Raw genomic sequence first — 26205 nt, 5'->3', positions numbered from 1 at the left:
TCCTGATCATAAAGAACATAGAACCCAGTATTCATAAAATATACCGTGTGAAGAAAAGTATCACCTACTGTTGCTGGACAAGAAAAGTTCAAGATATTTCATGAAATCCTCATTGTTAGAAAAGAACCCAATATTCACAAAAATTACTACATGAAGAAAAGGTACTCAAATATTTATTGAATGAATTCCTCAATTTTATATCAATTCAGAAGTGCTCTGAAAATGCGTGGGTAAATTAAAAAATGCTGACTCTGTTTCATTCAAGGCTCTGCTGAACTGAAACATCCAAGGAAATGCCTTCTCAGACCACATTTTCTGAAATAGTTCTCCCCCAACATTCTTTTCATAGCTAATATCACTACCTGAGGTTTTACTATATAGTATTTATTAGTTTATTTTCTGTCTCTTCCACTAGAATAAAAGCAGCATGTGGTCAGCAAATTTATTTGTTTTAGTTTCTCTCTCATACCTAGTATAGTGCTGGCCACACAGAAGGCACTCAATAAATATTTGTTGAATAAATGAATGAATCCATTAAATATTTTTGAAGGAATTTCTGTATAAAAGAAAAATGAAATGGTGCAATTTTCAGCTAATTAAATCATATACTTGAATTGGAGCAAATTCCTCTGCTTTGTTAAGTTTGGCTTGTAAAAATACTGTGAATTTTTTAAATACTATAATTGTAAGGAGAAAAACATTTCTAAATGAGTCAGCGAGTACATTTGGGAAAACATTTGGTGCAAGACATACTGGGAGAGAGCCTTGAGATCAGGCCAATAGACCATTCATTTTACTGCTGGAAATTTTAATAAAACAGTAAGATTGTTGATGTCGCTTCCTGTTAGGAAAAATTATCAGAGCAACATATGCTGAGAGGATAAACAAGAATGAGGGTTTAAAATCTAGTTGATCTTAGTGGTTGAGGTAATTCTATTAGCACTAGGAAAAGAAAAACAGAGCTCTGGTTTGAGCATTCACTGTACTCTTGACATTGATGCTGAACCTGGCATTTCACAGTACGTGACATGAAGTGAGAATCGTTTATCTTCATTTTCCCTCTTGGTTAGGGCCAGTTGAATGTTATCCCTACATATATCTGACACATGAACATGTAACACAGCAAAGCATTAGAGACTTTATTGCATTGGACATCGGATTTGGGGTCCTGTGAAGAACACATCCCAGCCTCTGCCCTAAATGCTGAGATCAGAATCAAGAGAGCGCATCCTTTGGTGGGTAAACAAAGATTTTGATGGTCACTTTGCGTTAAGCTCCATACCAAGCCAGGATAGATTGCAAAATTATTCCCACATTACTGCAAAGGTGTAAGTCATAGGCCTTCCATCAGATCCTTGGCACATATGTAATAGGAATTTATGACTGTAAATAGTGAGGCAGTCACAGAAATTATATGAAAATTAGTCTATATTATAGTCAAGAAATATGTATGGTAAAAATTATGATTAAATTTGGGGCGTTTAGGTCTGGAATTGTCCTTTCATTATTCAGGAACAAATTAAATAAAACCCAGAGAAGTGAATTTATTTTTCGGAAGCCCAAGGATTAATTATTAGCATAATAAAGGCATAGATTGAAGCCTCTTTTTTTTTTTTTAAATTTTTTGTTTATTGCAGTAACATTGGTTTATAACATTGTAAAAATTTCAGGTGTACATCATTGTACTTCTATTTCTGCATAGATTACATCATGTTCACCACCAAAATACTAATTACAACCCATCACCACACACATGTACCAAATTATCCCTTTCACCCTCCTCCCTCCTCCCTTCCCCTCTGGTAACCACCAATCCAATCTCTGTCCCTATGTGTTTGTTTATTGTTGTTATTATCTACTATTTAATGAAAGAAATCATAAGGTATTTGACTTTCTCCCTCTGACTTATTTCACTTTGCATTATACCCTCAATGTCCATCCATGATGTCACAAATGGCTGGATTTCATCGTTTCTTATGGCTGAGTAGTATTCCATTCTGTATAAAACCCAGAGAAGTGAATTTATTTTTCTGAAGCCCAAGGATTAATTATTAGCATAATAAAGGCATAGATTGAAGCCTCTTGAATCCCAATTCTTTGAGACTTTTAAATATGTGACACTTAGGCTGTAGAAAATTATCTGGAATCTGATTAAATAAAGCCCTCAATTATGATTTTTTTTAAATGTAAAACTTTGATTTGAGGAAAAAACAAAACAAAGAAACATTAAAATATAAGACACACAAAGATACAAGCCAATACTTAAGATATAATAAAAAAGCAAACTTGAACATTAAGACTCCAAGGCCAGATATAGCCAACATCACCCTTCTGTTTTTTCCATCACCGTGTTATTGGGATGACCAAGATGGGAAAACAGAAGATAAAACATGATGTACACTTGCTCTTCTTCATAGCCCTGAATATTTGCTTTTTGTTTAATGTATGTCTTTTAGCTGGGAGAGGCTGCTAAACCATTTGCTGACTCTGTGTGGTCAGGCAATTGTGCTGAGTTCTGAAGACACAATCCTTTCCAAGTTATCTACCTCTGTCTGTCTTTCTTAACTCAACCATACATCTCGGCACACTTGTAGAAGATTTTGTTTGTTGTAATATTCAAAATGGGAGATGATAAAAATATGAACATAGACTTCTATAATTTATAAAATAGTATTTAATATCAAATTCTGTACAATAAGGACCACTGTTCTTGTGTTCACCTTACTCATGAAGAATCTGAGGCTCATAGACTGTGATTTTACACAAATGATAAACTTACTAAATGACAAAGCATGGGGCAGGGATGTCTAACTTGGAAGCTAGGGGTTTTGCTACTGTATTGATTGCAGCTTCTATTCACAGGCATTGTTGTTGTTGTTTCAAAAAACCTGTCATCTGTTTAAATTATCAATTAAAAAATGCTCATTAAAAAGTGGCAGTATAGTGTCAGCCCTGTGACCAAGTGGGTAAAAGTTTGGCACGCTCCGCTTCGGCAGCCTGGGTTCGCGGGTTTGGATGCTTGGCACAGACCTACACCACTCATCAGCTATGCTGTGGCGTCATCCCACATACAAAATAGAGGAAGATTGGCACAGATATTAGCTCAGGGCTAATCTTCCTCAAGCAAAAAAAGAGCAAGATTGGCAATGGATGTTAGTTCAGGGCAAAACTTCCTGAGCAAAAAAAGAAAGAAAAAAGTGGCAGTTTAATACATAAACTTTTCAATTATTGAGAAAGAATAATTAGAACTAGATGGGAAAGTCTAAAAAGATATAGAATTTGAATATATATAATTTATTGTTTAAGAAACTTCTAATCAAGAAGGCTTTATTTCAATAAGACTGTAACTTCCAAGATTTCAGTAAATGTTAAATAAGCATCCTCAAAGATTTCATCAGTACATCAAACTCTTTGAAAGCGTCTTGCCACTTGTCCTCCAGCTCCTTCAGATGGTAAAATGTTTGGAGACGTGTTGACAAAATTGTAATTTCCATTTTACTATTTTCATTACATTATATTTGAAAGAAATTACTTAGTTAAAAATGTTGTCAATGGAAAACAGCTGAAAATTAAGAAAGCACAATTAGCCTCTTGGATTTAAGTACTGTGACAACTATATCTTTTAAGAAGTATTTTATTCATATTCAATAAACAATATTTGCTTTGTGTACTGGTTAGTTTTAAATATTTTTTATTTAAGAAGGAATAATTATGTATTAAATACTAAAAAAATGACAAAAATCCATATATAATTTAATGCTAAACATTGCATGTTTCTGTACAGAGAAATTTAGAATAAATATATCGTTTTTTTGAAGGAACAGAGTATCAACTGCATAGGGGTGTGTGTGTGTGTGTGGTGGATGTTCATCAAATCCCAGAAAGGTTGAAGCAGACGTGACATTAGAGTCTATCCAGTCTACCTAGACCATTTTAATGGTTAGTGAATGGGAAACCAGGGAGCTCAAGTCAACGATTTAAGATCACACAGTTTGTTAGTAGCAGAGTCAGGACCAGAACACAGATCTTCTCATTCAATTCTCCTCTCTCATTACTCTGCTTGCTCTTTAGATTTATTTACATTAATTTACACTCATTTTGAACTGATATGCTTATGAGGCTTCTGTTGTCCTTTTATGCTTGATCTTGGAGGGGTTGTTATATGGGCACACCTGACTTGACTAAAGGCAGGAAATTTCATTTAGGTGTAACATGGGTTTATGCTGACTCTCAAAGACCACATGAAAATGCTGTAGCGTGCTCAAAAAGCTGGACCTTCAGCTTAAACAAGTTGGTTAGCTAGGGCCTGAGCCCTGCAGTTTCTAATCTGTAAGGTTTTCTCTTCTGTCCTGATGTAAGTCGAGGCTGATTGAACTTGGTTCACTATGAGTAGGACTGCCCTGTAATTGCCTCTTGGGTGTGAGTGCTCAGGGTACTGATGACACATGAGATGACCGGACTCTTCCATATTCTTAGACATGGAAATGGGCTGTGATTCCACCTGCGACATTTCTGTGCCTGCCTCTATTCTTCCCCAACATTTCCCAGTCTTTCTAAGTTTTCTGTACACCTTCCTTATTCCCATAGACATTTTTTTTCCTTCTTTTTGAACTTCTCTTAAGTGTTTGCACTTATACAGACTTTTGCATCAAAACTCTAAATGTTCTGATTTTTTAACATCAAAAATAATAAAGAATAATAAAATATAAAATCGTAAATAATAAAAGAAGGAAATCTTGCCATTTTCAACAACGCAGATGGACCTTGAGGGCATTACGCTAAGTGAAAGGAATCAGACAGAGAAAGGCAAATACCATATGATCTCACTTATATGTGGAGTCTAAAAAAAAAATTGAACTCATAGATAGAGAACACAGATCGGTGGTTGCCAGAGACAAGAGAGCGTGGGATGGGCGAAATGGGTGAAGGTGGTCAAAAGGTACAAACTTACGGTCATAAAGTAAATTAGTCCTGATGTGGTTATAGTTAATAATAACTTTCTAAAGGTAAGAGAGTGTGGTGCTATCATAACAATAGACATATAAATCAGTGGAATACAGTTGCACGTCAAAAAATAAGGCCTTGAGATTTATGGTGAATTGATTTACAAACCCAAGGTGTCAAGGCAATTCATTGGGAGAAAGGGTAGCATTTTCAAGAAATGATGATAAGACAATTGTGTAGCCACGTGCAAAAAAGTGAATTTGGACCCTTTGAGGGTTGCGAATTGAGAATTGGATCATATATAACATATATATATAAATTGACAATGGATCATATATAAGACCTAAGTGTTAGAGCTAACACTATAAAACTTTTGATGGGGGGCCTACAAGAGAATCTTTATTATCTTGGTTTAGAGCAAGGTTCTTAAATATGACACCAAGAGCATGATCCATAAAAGTGAAAATCGATTAACTTGACTGAACACTGCTAAGAGAATGAAAAGACAAGCCATAGACAGGGAAAAAAATATTGCAAAGCTTCCATCTTATATATCTAGAATACATTTGAAGACTCAAAACTCAATGTTAAGAAAACAAAGACAATTTAAGAAAGGGGCAAGAGATTCTAACAAATATTTCCCCAAAGAAGATATATGAATGGATAATAAGCTCAATGGAAAAAGTGCTCAACATTATTAATCTTTAGGGAAACGAAAATTAAAACTACAGTGAGGTACCACCATGTACTTACAAGAATGGGTATAATCAAAAAGTTATTACCAAGTGTTGTCAAAGATGTGGAGAGACTGGAGCCTTCGTATGTTGCTAGTGGGAAAATAAAATAGTGCAACACTTTGGAAGACAATTTGGCAGTTTCTTCAAAAGTTTAACATATGCTAATCAGGTGACCTAGCAATTCCACAACTAGATATATGCCCAAGCACAATGAGACATATATTCATGCACAAACTTGTATGGGAATGTTCATAAGAGCATTTTTTGTATAGCCAAACACTGAAAACAATCCAAAAATTTATCAACTGGTGAATAGATAAACAGAAAATATATGTATCTATGCAGTAGACTACAAATTAACAATAAAAAGAATGAACTCCTGATACATGCTACAAAATAGATGAACTTCAAAAACATTATTATATGATTCCATTCATTTGAAATGTCCAGAAAAAACAGATTAACAAAGACAAAGTGAAAATTGTCTGGTGCTTTGGGGGTGGGGGAGGAAGAGATTGACAGCAAATTGGCTCAAGAGAATTTTGGGGAGGATGATTGAACCGATCTAAAAGTAGATTATAGTGATGATTGCACAACACTCTAAATTCATTACAAATCTTTGAATTTTATGCTTACAATGGATAAATTTTAAAGATGTACATTATACCAAAAAAATGAGAGAGAGATGGAGTGGGGACGGAGAGAGAGAAAAAAAGAGAGAAAGAGAAAGAGAAGAGAGAGAGAAGCTATTACCATGCAAGGAGCCATCAGAGCCATTTCCAGATGTAACCTCAGCTTCTTAACTTTAATGAGAAAGATTTTGATTAGAGGAAAGTCTTAGGAACATGCTTATTTTACTCGGAATGAGAGCAAGGGAATTTTAAAGAATAGAGAAAACATTTTAAGGATGAGCTTTGATTCCATTTATGTATTAAATTCATAGACAATTGTTTAGAAAAAGAAAACCAAACTTTTGTTTGAAACAATGTACCTAGACTGGACTTAAAAAAAAAAAAAAAAAAAGACAGACAGACGTAGAAAGCTTCATTTAGTTGAATGAAACCTTCAACCACTCCCTACATTCCCATCTTGATTCTTAAAAGGAAAGAAAGTGAAGAGGAAAACATTGTGGGAGAAGAGATTTTATTCAAGTAATTATTTTTTACCTGGTACATTTTGGGTTTAGTTAATGTCAGTATCTGATCAATTGTGTGTGGGTGTGTGTGTATATATATATCAAGTCCTGTTTAATGAGAATAAATATTCAACAAGGCAATTTTGAAGAACCATCATGAGAAATATTGTATCAGTGCTTATAAGCTTTTACTCAGTCAAAAGTACAGTCTAATATTCATTTTAGAGATGCCTAACTAATATGTTTGAAATAGATTATGAGTTAATCAGAAGACCCAATTAGTATCTAATGTCATCCTACTTATCACCTTAATAAAATCAGAAATTTTGGTAAATTTGGTGATTAGTAGGGCAAAATAATGCATTTCAACTTAATGATCAGTTGATGATTTTTTTTTTTTTTTTTGTAAGGAGGACCAGCCCTGAGCTAACATCCATGCCAATCCTCCTCTTTTTGCTAAGGAAGACTGGCCCTGGCTAACACCCGTGCCCACCTTCCTCTACTTTATATGGGACGCCACCACAGCATGGCTTAACAAGCGGTGCATCGGTGTGCGCCCGGGATCCGAACCGGTGAACCCGGGCCGCTGCAGCGTAGCACGCGCACTTAACTGCTTGCGCCACCAAGCCGGCCCTAGTGATCAGTTAAGACCTACCGGCTCATGGAGGAGTCCACATTTTTTCTGAACTGTAGCCTTGCCCTAGATTTCCTCACAGCAGTGTATTCACTCCAACACTTAGACCACACACATTCCTACCTTAGTAATGTTGCTACGGATTTAACTTCTCTCCATTAATTTCAATTTCTACATTTTAAAACTACATAAGAAAATGTCATTTTAAGGTCTGAGTGCTATGATTTATTTAAGCTTATCTTCTTTTGTCATATAGAGTAGAAACTGAGATGTCCTGAAGGGGACAAACCCTGATCAAACTGTATTGATTGAGCACCCATGACTTTGGTATGTGCGTGTGCAATCAAGCTCTCTAATCATTAACTTACATACCAGTTGTGAGCATTGCTAGAATATTGAGACTTTTGGAATTATCAGGTATATTAAAGTAAACTGTGGTATAGGGGACCAGTAAAAAGAAAAATAACTTTCTAAAATGAAAGAGATAAGATGTATTTGTACCGTGCATATCTCAAATATATGTCTCCTGTCTGCGTATATTACTTATGTACCTATTTTTATTGCATATATAGTATGAACATCCTAATAATGTTAAATGTAAAATATACAAACAATATATGCTTGGTTTATATTTTGCTGGGTCTCCTCTAATCACAAGGAATATTAACCTAATTAAGACGTAGTCCCTTCCTTTATGCCTACGTTCTAACAGCAGAGACAAAGAGACAGTCTCAGTGACCTGGTGTATGCTATGGTAGAAGCTTGCAATTGACAACCTCCACTGCAACAGTTGGCATTGATTAGCACCTGTGATAAACTCCTTGGAGGCCACATTGATGACTTGGGGGACATATGGCAGTCAGTTGTCAAAGTTTGGGATAAGTCAGTTTTCATTTTGCAAGTTTGATTTTAGAATTTTCTAACTACACGAGAGGCAGTTTCCATGATTTCATTATCATGGCTATAATTGATCTTTTTATTCTTCTATGCAGGCAGTGTTAGCATTATGAAACATAAAATAGGTACTAAACTTCTCCTGGAGTGCCTACCAGCCCTTCCCTTAACTGACTGCTCTCTAAGATGAAAAAGGCAACTTGAGGAGAGGTGAGCCTTGAAGTACCCTGAAAAGTGATCGACAAAAGCTTGGTAGCATAGCAGTTAAGTGCCCGCGCTCCGCTTTGGCGGCCCGGTGTTCGCGGGTTCGGATCCCGCGTGCTCACCGACGCACTGCTTGTCAATCTCTGCTATGGCAGCGTCCCATATAAAGCAGAGGAAGATGGGCATGGATGTTAGCCCAGGGTCAGTCTTCCTCAGAATAAAGAGGAGGATTGACATAGGATGTTACTCAGAGCTAGCCTTCCTCACAAAAAAAAAGAAAATTTGAAGAACAAAAACAAAAACAAATACAAAATCAATTCAAATTAGTATGTATGTCTCCAAATAAAATTTTCCCAGCTTCTAACAATTGAGTAATTGAGATTATTTTTAACTTCTGAGATTTAATTTTAGTCCTACAACTAGAGTTTGAAGAAAAAACGGGAAAGGATGACCATGTCATCAGGCCACCCTTAGGTATTATTACTCGCAAGGGTTACATAAGAAAACAAATACATTGAGCATCTTTATTCACATCACTATGCTAGATCATGTGGATATAAAGCTGAGGAGGGTATGGAATTTGTCCTCAAGGATGGAAAAGTACATTTAATTTTTCTTTTTTTCTCAGCATATGGCAATAAATGTAGTAATTTTCCTTTTTAGAATTCGTATCCATAGGATTCATTTGAACATTCAGTGGTGGTGGAAGTTTCAAATTTTAGCTTTATAAGTACTTTCTAGTGACCGATATTATAGGTTTCAGAGGCCCATTAACTCTACCTGGTGTCCACATACGTAATCACACACTCTGTTGTATGAATGGATTACATTTTTCAAAATGACCTGAAAATATAAAACCCTTCTTTCTCTCCCTATTAGTTATTCTCTTTTGGCACATAAGTGGAAGAGACGTTATGAAGTACCAGAAGTTTTATCTATTTGAACTCAAGTAATATCTCCCAAGGTGACATTCTATGGCTAAAAAGGCAGTCTTCTTGGTTTTGTGTTTTAAAACACGTTTATTTAGATGTAGATTTAGATGGTGCTTTTCTTGCAGGAATTTGAAAATGCTTAATAAACGCCAAGTTAGTCATTTCTCTTTGCAAATATATTCAGGCTTCTGAAGTTCTCTAATTAGCTTTTCTTCTTGGCAAGTTGCCTGTACATGTCTCTAGAAAATTTGCATCATCTTGACAAGGTAGCCGTTACCTAATTGTGACCATACTGGTTAATTCTAGGTCTCTCTCACGCAGCCCTATCAGAATCCTTGAAACGGCAGAGAAGGGTCACTGAAGGGTTGCAATGAACATCAATTTGACTTGTCCACTGCTAAGTTTTGTGAATGGGGAGAGAAAAGAGTTGATGTTCATGATGAGCAATCGGAGTGCTGGTCAGGAGATATTACCAGGCCCAACCAAAGTCTGCTTATATGTGAGGTGATTCCATATGAGAGCAGGAACCTTTCTCATAATGGGTTTGGGAAGTGACCATTTCAGATTAAATTTCAGAGTTATGGAGGATTAACTGTAGAATGCATTTTGAATACATATCCCCAAAGAAAGATGAAATTAAATGCAATAGAGATGTATTCATGAATGCAAAATTCATTATTTAACCAATTTTTATTGATTAGCTCCTCTGTGCCTTCTATGTCAAAAGGATAAAAAGGTGAATAAAATAAGTGTGTCCTTATATCTTGTCATCTCAAAAGCCCAAAATACTCTTAGAGTAGTATTTTATTTTCATTTTTTTTCTTTTTCAGTAAGACTTAAAACCTGATGACTAAAAGGGAACTTCTTGGAGTAGTTGAGACGTTCTATAACTGGATTGTGATGATGGTTACATGCCTATAAATATTTGTCAAAACTTATTGATCTATACTGTTAAAATTGGTGAATTTTATTATATATAATTTATACCTAAAGAAAGCTGATTTTAAAAATAGTGGCTTATCTTTCTCTGATAGACAATTCTGTATGTTATTTATTTCAGGTGGAAGTATTATTATAAGGAAATTTTCAATATTTATTTATGCGCTAATAGATTATGTCCCCTTTGCTCTGATGCTCTGATTGTGGAATAATTGTTAATTATAGAGTCAATTCCATTCTCCTTCCCTCCTTTCCTTTCTTCCCTCCCTTTCTCTTTCTCTCTTTCAACCACATAAACAATAGACATTCTTGAGTGCTCTTTCTTATAGGCCTCTCTGGCCCATGGTGCTTTGAAATTTCTTTTATTTAATTATGTCTATCAGATATTGAATAATATTTTGAGAATTTAACACTTTGTTTCACTTTACTGATTTTCCACTAAAGAATTTAGACTTTACCCACAGGCACCTCAAACTCAGCATATTCGAAGTTGAACTCACTATTGTTCCTCACTAACTCTACTGTTTTCCAAACTATAGTGCACGATACCATCACCCGCCAATCATGCAGAATTCCTCCCTGACTCCCTCTTCCTAATCCCTGACGTTCACATGGCATCCGATTTCAATCAGTTCTACCTCCTTATGACTACTTGAACTAGTTCCCTTGTATTCATCCATTTTCTTCCACCTTAATTCGGACTCCACTCATCTTTTGCCTAGCTTGCTGCTGCTTCTATGTATTCTCCTTAGAGTCGTGCCTTCCTCTAATCCAGAACCTTGCAGCAGCAATATGATCATTATAATATCAAATTGGTTATATCAGTTCCTAATTTAATCTCTTACTGAATTCTTATTGCCTATTAGGTTAGAATCCAAATACCTTGGTATGACACACGAGTTCCCCCATGATATGGAGTCTGCCCACCTCTTCAACAATTATAGAACCTGACAGTATTTAGTAGTTTGGTCCCTGTTATGGAGTGAATGTTTGTGTTTCTCCAAAATTAATATGTTGAAGTCCTAACTCTCAATGTACTGGTATTAGGAGGTGGGGCCTTTGGGGGGTAATTAGGTGATGAGGGTAGAGGCTTCATGAATCAGATTAGTGCCCTTATAAAAAGATACTGGAGAGCTTGCTCTCTCTGTCCCTGCTTTTCTCCTTGAGAAGATAGAATGAGAAGAAAGCCATCTGCCAACCAGGACTTGGGCTCTCACTAGACACGAGTTCTGATGGCACCTTGATCTTTGACTTCCTAGCCTCCAAAACTGAGAGAAATAAATGTTTGTGGTTTAAGCCACCCAGTCCATGGGAACTTTGTAATAGCAGCTTGAATTTACTAAGACAGTCCCTAAACCATGTTTAGCTGTCTAACTGCTTTGCATTTTTATTTAAGCTGTTTCCTCTACCTTGAATGACCTTGCTCAAACAAGGCCAGGTCCAGTGTCAACCACATTTGGAAATTATTCATATTCCTTTGAGGGAGAATTGAATCCTCCTTCCCTGTGTCACCACAGCATCCTGTTTCTATACCTACCTTTGTAAATTCTTTGAGGACCACATCCATGACTGATTCATCTCAGCGGTTCCTACACCTAGCCTGGCATCTTACACATGGGAAACACCAAACCTTGGCAAGGTACTGATAGCTATTTATTTTTTATGTGATTCCTTTAGACTGAAAGAATTATGATGCTTCAAGAGTTTGAACATCAGGCTTTTAAGATCAATGAAACCCAAAACAGATACTTGAAGAATTGCTTTCTGAGGTTTTTAGAATGGAAGAAACTTGGATAAAGGATCATAATACTGCCAGCAGCCATCTCTTTAAATATATAGGAGTGATATGTAAACAAACATTTATCCGTGCATAGTGCTGTCACAAAATTGCTAATACTTCACCTTAAATATACAGAGAAAATGTAATTTATTTTTTCTTTAACCGACTTGACCTTCCCATGAACCACCACATGCTGAATAGTGGGAAAACATGCTTTATTTTGGTTCATTTGTGCCTAATCTATTGCATTAACCTCTAATACACTAGATTCAATTGTCGCTTTGGGAATGCTGACTCCCCCTGTTAAAAATGCTCCATCTCTCAGCTAGTCCCCCTCTCCTGATTCTCACCATAAAGCGGCATCTGGGGAAGGATTGGTTGAGATAAGACCCATGCGTTATCGTGCATTCTGGCATCTCTAGACTCAACCATTTTTATCCTGTATTTCTGTGGTTGCTGCTCTCTCTGTTGATCTTAATGGCTGAGTTCGTAAACTGATGGAGCCCAGACTGACATTTCTTATCTGCATTAAATAGAGACTGGTGGTACTCTCTTGTCTACCCAGCCTTCTCTTGGCTCATGATGGTTCTATAGACATTCTGAATCATGACTTCAGCCTCCACCAGATCTTTGCCGTTCAGCCTCCTGGCCACTTTGCCTTTCCAATGGTACTCAACATTTCTCTCAAATAATTCAAAAGATACAATGTGCCTCTCCCCACTAGCAAGAAAGATATGATCAGAACAGGATCAGTCATAATGTTTTTGGGGCCGGAGCAAGAATATAAATGGAGATACTTTTTCACATTAAATACTTAATTCATAAATCAAGCTGATGTATCTTTAAATAAAATACATTCTATCCTCTTACCTTGACAAAGATATCTCCCTAATGATCTGGAAAGTCAAGTTTGAATTTAGAATTCTCAGACTCCTTAGAGTTCTGCACCAAAACTCAGTGGCATGAAAGAATAGCACCTGGCATCTGGCCCTGTGTCCAACCCCTTTACTTCGTGCCTTGAGGAGCCTCAAACAAACATGCGTGGATACTCCAGCCTACATGTTGAAAATGTCTACACCCTCCTGTAAACATTTATCCCTTGCTACTCATTAGGCCCAGACATGATCATACAGGTGGCTCAACCCATCCTGAGGGGGAAAGACCCAAAAAATGAACTCTCACAGGCTCTGGAAGCGGCCTCAGGTAGGAATTTCTAGAGTCCTGGGCAGCTATGGACTCTAGATGAGTATATTACTGATAGAAAACTATGGCAGCCCCTATGCCTCATGGAATCTTGGCCCCATGAGTAGCAATGCAGCTAGAGCTGGGATAGAGAGTCCTATAAAGTTCAGAGGCCAAAGTGTCCTTCATCTAAGGGCAGTACTCGATCAGTGTGCAGATGTTTTTCTACAATCTCAAGTGGAAAAGCTATGAGCTCCTACCCAGCACTGCCCTTATGTAACTCTCCGTGGTTTTCTGTTTAACCAGCCCATGCTCTAGTTCTCCTTTTATATTCCTAAAGAGGAAAACCACCAACACAATCCACCTGGGAACAATAAATTTTGGGCCCCCATCTTAGAGGAGAAAAGATTCAAGAAAACAACAATATAAAGATAAAATTAATAGGTGATGTTTAATATTTACAGTACATTTTCCCTATTAACTGTGAGTATTGCACTTAACTCTTTCCAGGTTGCAGTAACATGCCCTCATAAATTCAGCAGTTAACTCCTCTAGCTCTGCAAATAATGCTGTTGATCATTTCTTTAAAGAATGTGGTTATCCTCTTGTGCAATGTGAACTTTGAACTAAAAGTACATAAAATATGAATAAAAATGAGAACAGATCATAAAAGTTGTTGAAGTGCTATATTTTAAAAGATCTAGTATGTTTTTTCACAGTGAGGGGGGAAAAGCTATTGAAATAAATTGTACTATGTCAAAATATTTAGTGTAGAATATAAGGATTAATGGCAACAGTGGAATATCCTTGCCTAACTATGGGAAATTCTGTTTTAAGATTTGAGGAAACGCTAAATGTTTTGAAATAGAAAGTGTAAAATAATGAGCCGAACATTTTGGCCATTTAACTGGTATGTCCATAGGTTTTGAGTTTGCCCTGAGTCAAATACTGGATTCCCAAATTGTTTTACTTTCATAATAATTTGCTTTTTAAAGACATGGAGCAAAATTCCATTATAGGGAACTATGGTTAACTGTATTTTTAAAGAATTCACTTTTACTAACTGTTTAAGTAACTACTAATTTAAAAGTACGGAGGGCCGGCCCCGTGGCTTAGCGGTTGGGTGCGCACGCTCTGCTACTGGCGGCCTGGGTTCGGATCCCGGGCGTGCACTGACACACCACTTCTCTGGCCATGCTGAGGCCGCGTCCCACATACAGCAACTAGAAGGATATGCAACTATGACATACAACTATCTACTGGGGCTTTGGGGAAAAATAAAACAAGGAGGAGGATTGGCAATAGATGTTAGCTCAGAGCCGGTCTTCCTCAGCAAAAAGAGGAGGATTAGCATGGATGTTAGCTCAGGGCTGATCTTCCTCACAAAAAAAAAAAAAAAAAGTGTGGAAAGCATTGTTTTGGATCAATATCACCAAAATATTTGACTACAAATCCCCGATAGAGTTATTTTCTACTTCTAAAAAAATAATAGACCTATGCTTTACAAACTAATGTGGGAATATCAATCCATACAAATCTTTATCCTCTTGCCTCCCATCAGGGACCTTTCAGATTCTTTAAAATGCATTTTCAAATGTCTAAGATGAGAATTATAATGCAGTGTTTCTGAACTTTTGAAATCGTGAAACTCATCATTTGGAGCACCGAGTAACATTTTACAGAGCTAGTATTCTTCAGAACACAGAAAAATGCTTTAATGGAAACATTTTCTACAAAAGGAAAATTTCTAGGAATATTAATATTCCCTGAATTATACTAAACACTTACTGTTATTTGATGTATCAATAATAAAGCAATATGTTATTTTAGTTTTTGAAGGTTATTGCCAAAATTCGTTTCCTATAAAAACATCCTATAATAAACATAATGTATTCCATCTATAGTGCTAATAATTTTTATAATGAAATTAACATTTGAGATGACAGAATAATCTAAATCATATTACATTTGTGAAAAATTGAAAAGGCTACAGAATAAAACCTTAGTTTTCTAAGATTGGCTTTTTAACTATGTAACTACTCATTTATATACAAGCTTGAAACACTGTAATGTAACACTAAAGCATAGACACTCTTGTCAGAAATCTAGTTCAATGTTGGGTTCTTCACTTATTATCAGTATGACTAGAGGCAGGTTACTGGATCGCTCTGGGTTTGTTTACTCGTAGATAAAATGGTGGTAATGTTATCTTCCTAAAAAGGTTGTGACATTAAATAGATGACCTATATATAGAAAGTACTTGGCCCATGGTGGGAACATTGATTAGAGTTAACCTCTCTTCTCCATCCATTTTCTTAAATTTCAAATATTATTGTGAGAAAGTACCTAGCTTTGTTATAATATGTTAAAGTTTCCTCAGAAACTCAGAAAGCCTAGGGAAAAATTTATAGTAGTGATAATGAGAAAAGCAAAAATGTAAACAGCATTGGTGGCAAAGAAGAGAAGGTAGAAATACATGTATACTCATACACACATGCGCATGTGCCCATAAAACACAAACACACTCACAAATGGAATAAGTCATTAAAAATGGAAGAGAATAGACTATAATACTCGCTATGCTTGTGGGAATGATTGAAATAGATTGCTATTTAATATGGCAAACTTATGGACACAAGATATTTTTGATGAAATTTTTAAAATTATTATTAGAAGAATGACACTTGAAGTGCTTACTTTTAACTTCTGTAGCAAGCTTCATTATGAAGAACAATCTGAACACAGGCAGGACCTTAAGAAACAAAAATTATAATCCTTAGCGATCAGGAGATATTGCAAACATAAACTGAGGTAACAGAATCAGGGCCTTTTAGAATACTGTGTTCCAGTTTTGCTAAAAGTATGTTAGAAGAATTTGGAGGAATAAGGAGGATCAAGAAAATAATGTAAAGAAAAATGAAATATAAAGTTAAGATTCTTGGGCCGGCCCCGTGGCTTAGCGGTTAAGTGTGTGCGCTCCTCTGCTGGCGGCCCGGGTTCGGATCCCGGGTGTGCACTGACGCACCGCTTCTCCGGCCATGCTGAGGCCGCGTCCCACATACAGCAACTAGAAGGATGTGCAGCCATGACATACAACTATCTACTGGGGCTTTGGGGAAAAAATAAATAAATAAAATTAAAAAAATAAATAAATAAAATAAATAAATAAATAAGTTAAGATTCTTAAAATTATTTAGATGGGGTAAGAAAAGACTAAATCAATTTTCAAATTAAAAGTATTCTAAAATGTTTTCAAAGTCAATTGAATCTAGTGACACATTGTTAATTGAATTTTAGATGACAGTGTATAAAGTATTAGACTGAGATCAGGAAACCACATAACAGATTTGCTGGCTGTCATTTGTACTTTGTGATTTTAGCTTGTAGTCAGTTTTAAAGGTCTGGTATTTAGAAGGCATGGCCTCTCTACTGTTACAATTAAGACGTTTTCAACTTTAATTTTATTTCTCTTCAAAGAATTAACATCCTTTCGAAAGTTCTACAACCACAGATTGAAATTACTTTTGAAAATGTTAGCTTCTCTAGGTTTTATTTAAAAGAGTAGTTTCTTAAAAATTTGGATATCAGTAAGGGCTGTACATTTAATTTCATTTTAAGTGCACTGGAGGAATACAATTTTAAAATGAGATGTGACAAACATTTTTTTAAGGGGAAGAAAATAAATACTCACTAAATAGAACCATTGCACCCTAATATGTCCTTTTAATTTTAAATTTTCAAAATATGAATTGGGTTGGAGTTACAACAAACAAACAAAATTCTTATCTATACAAGTCCACCGTTCTAAAGCAGGAATTTTGAATCTGGGTATCTATATAAAGATGAAAAGAGAAGATTTGCCTGTTAGTGTTTTTATATATTGTGGATATTGGCTGTTTGACTTTAAAACTTTATGGAAGAATCTATTTCAGGGCAGGCGTGTTGTTAAATATGTTTCTGCTGCCAAGAATATAAGAGGACAACCCAACCTTTACCTTGGTGAACCTCATTTATCATCCTGTCCCTGCACCATCTTTTTCCATTTTCATCCTGCACCAGGATTTCATGGCACAGAAAGAAACCTGGGCATAAAACAGCATGTGAACAAGTCGATGGCCCAAAAGTTTGAGAGCATAAACATGCCTTTCTCACTGGGCACTGGTTGAGAGAGTTGAAGCTCATTATTTGTAATTGCAGTTCAGACTAGAAGAAGAAACTGTGTCCAGATGAGAAACAATTTGAATGTTTGTGTGGATCTGGATTTTAATAGCTTCTGTCACATTCCATCACTGTTTGCTTGAGCATTTCCCAATCTGCTTTCCTAACACTGAGGCCATTTCTGCATCATTCTTTTCTCTGTATTGCTCATTGTTTTCAAAATTCAGTTGTCTATGCTCTCCTCCAAAACTGTCTTGGTTAGATTTGCAATGTAATAAATGGTCAGTAAAAATATAGACCTCTAGGAGCTTAGGTCCTGAAATAACATTAGAAATAATTTAGTGTAATATTTACTTCCTTTTACATTTTTCTTTCCTTTTAGTTCTCACTCATCTGAAGATGCATCTCAGTCTTAGCTAGAATTTTATTCTTTTCAAAATTAATGTTGATTGTGTCATTATTTTCAAACTTGAAGGACAATAAATTAAAAAATCTAACATGAAGAAAAGACATAAATGGAGGGAAGATTGTAGTGTTAAGCCATGAATGAATGATAAATACAGTCTGTTGATGAGACTGTACAAGGTGACACTGCTATCATGAGAGAGAGAGCATGCCTTACACAAGAGAAAAGGTGCTGGGCATCTTCAGTGACACGTTCAACACTAAGTGGGATGTGACAAAGAGATGGGACATGGACAGATTCTGAGAATTATGCTAATAACGTGCTACCAAGAAATATTTAAAGTATTATTGTGATATCATCAACTGAGAATGTGCACTTTGGTACTATCGTAGAATGTTGGCATCAACCTGCTCTGTGTATCTAGTAATTTAAAACATTAACAACAAAGCAGTGAATCTTACTAGAGGAGAAGACAAAAAATGACTCTAATCAAAGTTAAAAGTTATTTCAGATATTATTGCTTGTTACTTATTGTTGTAGGTTCTCCTATCACAAATTTAGTATATACCTTACATAATGTGCGTACATATATTTGTCTATTTCACTTTTTATAATGTTATATTAACATATTTAAAATTTAATCCACCATATTCCCTCCAGAAGTGTCACCTTTCTTATTATTTTATTATCTTCATGACATACCATTGTAACTACTGTTAAAATAATTAAACATGAAGGCTGTTAGACTGGGGCAGCTCTAATGCCTTGGCAGCCTACTAAGTAAACCAAAACCTAAACCAGAGTCAATGCACTAGAATCTGATAAAAGAAAACTTAAAAACAACTAACCATGAACAGCCAACAGGGCTTTCTCAAATAGGGAAACTGCTTAAGCTATACGCAATCAAATCGTTTCTTTGTTTTGTTTCTGCATCTTCTCTATAAAAGCCTTTGCTCTAGTTTCTGTCAGCAGAGAGCTCCTAACCACTTTTGGTTTGGCACTGTCCAATTCGAATCAGTTTGCTCAAATGAACTCTTAAAATATTTAATGTGCCTCAGTTTTCTTTTAACACTACCTATATCTCTAAGACAAAAGGAACCCTTTTCGTAGAGCTTCCAGTCTTCTCTCTTTCACCTGGAGTTGGGTCTCTCTGATTTTATTTTTTCCTTATAATTATAAATGACTTGTGAGTGTTGATATCTATCCATTATCATAATAGAATCCGAGCATTACTATTTATTTTGGTGGGCATGCCCAGTTTGCAAACTCCAAAATTTATTTTCATAACCTAGCTTACAGTGGATATATTAAATTAGTACAAGTTTTAGAGGCTTGTTGGCTTAATAGACTCAATTAGTAGAAAAAAGATAACTGGCTAGCTATCAAAGCATCCTGCCTTGAGAATCAGCAAATTGGAGAAGAAGGTATGCCTTACTCCTCAGAAATTCTTTTACTATTTTAGTAATCTCCTACATGACATCACTTATTCACATTTCAGTTCTTCTCTTTGTATACTTCCTTTGACTCTCCTAGGACAGTATGATTAATTTTATAGAGAGAAGTCCTAATTCCATAAATGCCTTAGACTAGTATAGGGCAGTGCAGTGACCTGGCTTTTGCCACTTTTCCAGTCTCTCTTCCAACCACTGCTTCAAAGAAGTTTGCAGTCTTACATCTTGAAAAGCTCTTTTAGTTCCTGAAACGGGCCACGGTTCATTCAGATTTCGATGACCTTATTTGTATTTTCCCTATTCCTGGAATACTCTTTCCCTCCTATTACACTTGGACAGTTTTGCAGCATTCTTTTAAGGTTTAGTGAAGCTATTAATTTTTTTTTCTTTTTGGAATTCTTCCTTGAGTTTACCTCTCCCAGGCTGAGATGGGTACTCTTTCTATGTGTCTACTTAATGCTCTTTGCTTACTTATTTAATAATAGTAGCTTTTTACATGTTTTAATTCATTTACTCTTCCCAACAACCCTATTCGGTAAACAACCATAATTACTATCAGCCTCTTTTTATACAGGAGGAAACTGAAGCAAAGAGAAATAAGTAACCTGCCTAAGGTCTCTAGTAAGTGATAGAATGAGTTTTGAAGACAAGAGGTGTAGCATCAGAGTCCATACCAGTGCTGTCCAACAGAAATCTAAAGTGATTTACCAATGTGATGCAATTTCTAAATTTTCTAAAGGACACATTAAGAAAGTAAAGAGAAACAGATGAAATTAATTGTATTAATATAATTTGATTAATACAATATATCCCAAATAGCATTTCAACATATAGTCAGTATTTAAAAATAAGATATTTTATGTTTTTTCATATCAAGTCTTCAAAACCCAGTGTACATTTTACATTTACAATATATATCAATTCCGGCTAGTGTTTTAAAGTACATGTGGCCAGTTGCTACCTTTAGTTGATAACATAAGTCTTTACTCTTAATCACAGTACTCCTCTTTGTATTGAATTAGTTTTATTTTCCTGTGTCCCCCATTGAATTCTGAGCTTCTTCACTGAGCGAAGATGTGTAATTCATATTTTTTTAATCACTAGCTCATACGATGGTTAGCGCCTGATATATAATACAAATTTAATAAATGTTTATTGAAAAGTATTACAATTTCTTCAGAGTTTAGGGATTTGTGAATACAATTTTTTGTCATTGTTGACTTGAAACTTTAAGAGATCCAAAATACTTGACCAGATTTCTAGAACGCATGTATTTGCCACTCTTGAGCAGGTCATGCGAGAAGATTCGGAAGACATCCAGGAAGATGGTTGTAGCTCTCAGAGACAACAACATATGGTTAAGGTTCCACTTGAAGAATGTATGTAAATGCTGAATTTCACTAAAACCATATATTAATAATAATAAATTACAACATGGTCTAAAAGTGTTCTGAAAAAATTTCCTTATTATTATAGAATACTAGGTTCTGTTACATTTGTTTAGTGAAAAAGGAGGTCAGAATTAGCACTGTAACATCATGTTTGGTGAAATCATGAGTGGAATCATGGCTCATGCATAGTAAATACCTAACAAATATTTTCTAGTTCGATTTATTTGAGCCAGGGGTGGTAACTTCAACTCCTACAGGTGTTCATTATTTATTTGAAATCCTATCCAGCTTGCCATTAATTTGGACAAGCTGGGACAGTTCCTCAGAATGAACTCCATTACAGTCAATTTGTTCCATCTGTTTTCCCTAAATGAAAGAAGATTCCCTTGATGCCAGTCGAAGAGTAAGGGCTCCTTGACTCAGAACCAGATGCAAGCTTAATACCAGCCTTCCGTTTCAGCCCAATTACATTCTTGGCAGCCTATGAGGCTCATGGGGTAAACTTTTTATAACAATTATCAATATCAGCCAATTTTTCAGAATGGGCAAGAATAAACTTCAATGGCTCCAGGCTGAGTTTTCTGTCTTCCAAAGGTTCTCTCTGGCTAACTGCCATGGAGAATAGGTAGGAGCATGAAGAGTGCAGTTTTATGTAACACTCTAGAAATCAGCTAACTTTATGTTTACTTAGATTGTAAGGATTTATCAACCTAAACTATTTAATGTTGTTTTAGTGTACTATTTTTTGTGAAATATGGAAAATGATAATTTTCCTGTGATATTTCATATACAGAACTGCAGCTGTGTGTGTGTGTGTGCATGTGTGTGTGCATGTGAACATTATCTAGTAATTCTTGGTGGATGGCCTATCATTGACTCCCTCATAAAACTATTGTGGAAGAAAGAGAGAAAGCATGTTACTGATGGGCTGTAGGCTCAATAAGAACCTGGAATCTTTGGATTCACAGGGGGCTGGTGTGTGTGTATTGGGGTTGAAGTTTCTGTTAGAAGTAGAATTGGAATTCGAGCTGCTGTGAAATTATATTAATTCCTTAAATACAAGAATGGCTAAGTTCTGTCATTATCCAGCATTCCTTATACCTTGTGACTTCAGGTAGATCATTATACAAGGGAAATACCAATATAAACACATACTACTCTATTATTCACTGAATGTCCATAAACACAAAAGTGAAATTCTTTCTTAAATTGCAATAGGGCACCTAGATTGTTCTCAAGGTTTAAGTGAAACTTTTTTTTTTTTGAAAATCTAAATCTTAGCACCAGACTGCTCTAAAAACTAAAACAAAGTCTTCCTATGAGAAGAGAGAAGGTTGAGAAGTCATAAGGGTCCTGTTGCCTCTCAGCCAGGTTCTAATGGGTTCAACCCACAGAGGCAGGAATTAAAAAAGACACCAGAGACCACGTGCACTTTGACTTCGTAAAAATTCAGCCACAGAGATTCTTGAAGTGTAAGAAATAGCCATGCTCCAAACATGACCTTTGAACACAATGACCCCTTACATTGGTAATGTTTTAATTTTGTTTATACAAATATAGTTATTAAATATGGAGGGTCCTCAAGGAGCTAACACAACTCTTTACATAAATACAAATTATGTTTGGCAATATGTCCCAAGAATAGCGCACCATCATTTTTATGAGATGTTAAGAAATCTCCCCATTACTAGAAAAATAAAAACAAAAAAAACAGGATAGGAGTAATCATAGTTGAGTTATTGTGAATATCCCATCATAGTAAGAAATCTGAATACCACTGAAGTAAGCATAAACAGGAAAATATTTTTAGCTTTGTTTAACAATCCTCTAAACTTTTTACCTATGGAGCATTTTTAGTGGAATTTGTGTTAGCATCCTTGAAGAACATTTTGAGACACATCATATCTTCTAATCTTTCTATGAGTCGGTTTCAGTTACTAACAATTGAAGGAGATCTCTTGTCCTGAGGGAATCTGATGGGAATTCTGATGAGTGTTTGAAAGGAGATAATTGCGGCACTTTGTGAAATGGTGGGAGACACTGGCCAACCTGAGGGTCCCAGGTGCTTTTCCAAGAGGATTTTCAGCACTTTAAAAAGAGTAGAAGTGGGGTCCTTGATAAGAGTGACTTGGAAACCACAGATAAATATAACATTTTTGTTGTTCTTTTATATTTAGTTGGCATTGTGATATATACATCTAAAAATCTCCATAAATCCTACAAAAAATGGAATTGAGCATTATCGTTGGATATAGGACTATTAGTGAGGGTTCTCTAGAGAAACAAGACCAATAGGAGATACATATACATATGTATATGGAGATTTATTATAGGAATTGGCTCATGCAGTTATGGAGGCCAAGAAGACCCACAATCTTCCATCTGCCAACTGGAGAACCAGGAAAGCTGGCAGTATAATTTAGTCTACGTCCAAAATGCAAAGAAACAAGAGCACTGATGCCTGAGGGCAGGAGAAGATAGATGCCCCAGCTCAAACAAAAAGAGCAAATTTACTCTTCTTCTACCTTTTTGTTCTATTCAGACCCTCATAGGATTGGATGATGCCCACGCACATTGGTGATCTTCTTTACTCAGTAGACCAATTCAAATGCTAATCTCTTCCAGAAACACTCTCACAGGCAGACAGAGAAAAAATGTTTTACCAGCTATCTGGTAAAGCAGCATTTAGCCCAATCAAGTTGACACATAAAATTAACTATCACAAGGACTAATAGAATTTTAATTTCCTTTTTAACATTTTCTATAATGTCTAAAGTGAATTGTGTTACCATTTAAGTTGTAAAAACAGGGGAAAGGATTCTTGAAAGATGGCAGAATAGGTAGCAGCAGGAATCTGTCTCCCCACCTAGACGACAATTGCACTGGCAGAATCTGTCTAATGTAACTATTTTGGAACTCGGGAGTCTCTTGAAGGCTTGCAACTTCAGGGGAAGGTTTGAATGGTAAATTGCAGATAATATCAGTGAACAGCACCTCTTAGCACAGTAGCAGCTACCCCTCCCTCCAATCCCAGCCTGGAGCAGATAGCAGTGCACATGTTCCTAGAGAAGCTTGCAGGAGTCAAGGTGGACAAAAAGGACCCTGTCCTCCAAATACTGGGTATCTGTGCTCTAATTGCTGATTGCTGCTTCTGATCAAAGAGGTGTAGGCAAAGAGGTGGTGGTCATTGTTGTTGCCTCTCTCCCCACTATTGTAAGCTTCTCCCCATTTGACTGAAGTGACTTCCAGGAGATTTAAAAGGTCAGCACTCCCTCCCCCCCTTATCCATTTTTGGAAGCCAGATATTGAAAACTAGTACATTTAAAATCAACTGCATATACAGAGCAATTAGAAAGTCACTGCACGTGCCCAGGGAAAGGCACAGGATCAGAAAAGTCTTTAAGTTTACACCTCAGGCTGATCTTCAGCACAGAGACAGCCTATGACAATCAAAAAAACCCTGGGGAAAAGGGAGAATTTGATTTCCCGAGTTACTACATTACTAGATTCAAACGAACAATTTTCAACAAAAAAATCAAAAGATGTACAAAGAAACAAGAAAGTACGGTCCATTCAAAGGGAAAAAAAAAAAAAAAAGAAGCCAACCGTAAAAAAACACCTGATGGCAGATATACTAGACCAAGAATTTAAAACAGCTGTTTTAAAGATACTGCAAGATCTAAAGGAAGACATAGAAAAAGTCAAGAAAACAATGTACAAGCAAAATGGATATATCAATAAAGAAAAAACCTACAAAGAAAGCAAAAAGAAATCATGGAGTTGAAAAGTGTAATAACGGAAATGGAACATTCACTAGAGGAATTCAAAGTCTGATTTAATCAGGTAGAAGAAAGAATCCGTGAACTTGAAGATAAGACAATGGAAATTAATGAGTATGAGGAACAGAAAGAAAAACGATTGAAGAAAAGAGGACAGAGCTTAAGGGAAATGTGGGACTCCCTCAAGCAGACCAACATAATTCATTGTGAGAGTCTCAAAAGGAGAAGAGAGATAGAAATGAGCAGAGAGAATATTTGAATAAATAATGACCAAAAACTTTTCAAACTAAATGAAATATGTGAATATAAATATCCAAGAATCTCAATGAGCTCCAGTAGGATGAACTCAAAGAGACCTACACTGAAACACATTATAATCAACCTGCCAAAAGCAAATGAGAAAAGAGAATTTTGAAAGCAACAAGAGAGAAACAACTCATCACGTACAATGGATCCTTTGTGTATAATTATCGCAGATTTCTCATCAGAAACTTTGAAGGCTAGATGGCATTGGGCTAATATATTCAAAGTACTGAAAGAAAAAAAGTCTGTCAACCAAGAAGTCTATATACAGCAAAACTGTTTCAAAAGTGAAATTAAGACATTCCCAGTAAACAAAAGCTGAAGGAGTTCACCACCATTAGAACTTCTCTGCAAGAAATTTTAAAGGGAATCCTAGACGTTGAAATGAAAGAACACGGGACAGTAACTCAAAACCATGTAAAGAAATAAAGATCTCAATAAAAGTAAATACATGGGCAATTATAAAATCTAAAATTATTGTAACAATGGTTTGTAACTTCATTTTTCATTTTCTACATGATTTAAGAGATTAATACATTTAAAGGTCATCTATTAATCTAAAGCCAAAAATTAATTCCTTAAAAAGATCAACAAAATTGACAAACCTTTAAATAGATGGACTAAGAAAAAACAGAAAAGATTGAAATTACTAAAATCAGAAATGAAAGTTGAGACATTATTACAATTCTACAGAAATAAAAAGGATTTAAGAGAGTACCATGGACAATTCTACATCAATAGATTGTATAACTTAGATGAAATGTACAAATTTCTAAAATCACAAAACCTATCAACAGTAAATCATAAAGAAATAGAAAATCTGAATAGAGCTATAACTAGGAAGAGGAATGAATCAAAAATCTCCCAACAAAGAAAATCCCTGGACCGTATTGCTTCACTGGTGAATTCTACCAAATATTTAAAGAAGAAATATCACCAACCCTGAAAGTAATTAAAGAATATATGAATAAATGAAAAGACATCTTACAATCATGGGTTGGAAGACTTAATATTGTTAAGATGTCATTACCACCCGAAGTGATCTACAGATTCAATGCAATCCCTACCAAAATTCCAGCGGTGATTTTTTTTTTTTTTTAAAGATTTTATTTATTTATTTTTTTCCCCTTAAAGCCCCAGTAGATAGTTGTATGTCATAGCTGCACATGCTTCTAGTTGCTGTACGTGGGACGCGGCCTCAGCATAGCCAGAGAAGCAGTGCGTCAGTGCATGCCCAGGATCCGAACCCGGGCCGCCAGCAGCGGAGCGCGCGCACTTAACCGCTAAGCCACGGGGCCGGCCCACCAGCGGTGATTTGTGAAGAATAGAAAAACGC

General features: G+C 35.8%; 1 protein-coding gene across 4 annotated transcripts in view; it reads left to right on the top strand.

Annotated features, from left to right (window-relative positions):
• The window catches only part of DPP10 (dipeptidyl peptidase like 10), an 802065-nt gene that overhangs the window by 442474 nt on the left and 333386 nt on the right, over positions 1-26205 (top strand). The gene's annotated exons all lie outside the window — the stretch shown is intronic.

This window comes from Diceros bicornis, chromosome 10 (assembly GCF_020826845.1).
Source record: "Diceros bicornis minor isolate mBicDic1 chromosome 10, mDicBic1.mat.cur, whole genome shotgun sequence".
Taxonomy (NCBI): Eukaryota; Metazoa; Chordata; class Mammalia; order Perissodactyla; family Rhinocerotidae; genus Diceros; species Diceros bicornis.
This window is presented reverse-complemented; position numbering and strand designations above follow the sequence as displayed.